The sequence below is a fragment of the Alligator sinensis genome, unplaced genomic scaffold (genome assembly GCF_000455745.1).
Source record: "Alligator sinensis unplaced genomic scaffold, ASM45574v1 scaffold1121_1, whole genome shotgun sequence".
In the NCBI taxonomy this organism is placed as follows: domain Eukaryota; kingdom Metazoa; phylum Chordata; order Crocodylia; family Alligatoridae; genus Alligator; species Alligator sinensis.
Window position 1 is genome coordinate 38,381 of NW_005843357.1, and position 406 is coordinate 38,786.

The following is a 406-nucleotide window of genomic DNA, read 5'->3' on the forward strand; positions in this document are numbered from 1 at the left end:
GGGCGGGGCTTACCCCACCCCCTTCCAGCCCCTCGCCCATTCCCCACCCTGCCGCAGGCAGGGATGCCGTCCCTTTAAGAAGGAACAGCCTGGGTTCTCCATTTAACCACCTTCAAGGACAAGACAGCATCCCTTTAAGAAACACCCCCTCACCAGGAAATCCCCCCTTTAATGCTCACCTCCCTTTAAGACCCAGCTCATAGAGGTGGAATCTGGCTACCCCTTTAAGAACCCCCCAAGCCCTGCCCCCAAGCTCTAGGTCCCACCCACAGTGGCCTGAAAGCCCCGCCCCCTGCCCCAGCCCCGCCCAGCCTGTACCTGGTGTAGTAGACGTAGATGGCACCAAGGAGCAGCAAGACGAGGGCCACGGGCAGGAAGACAGCGAGCGCCAGGCCCCCGCCCCCCA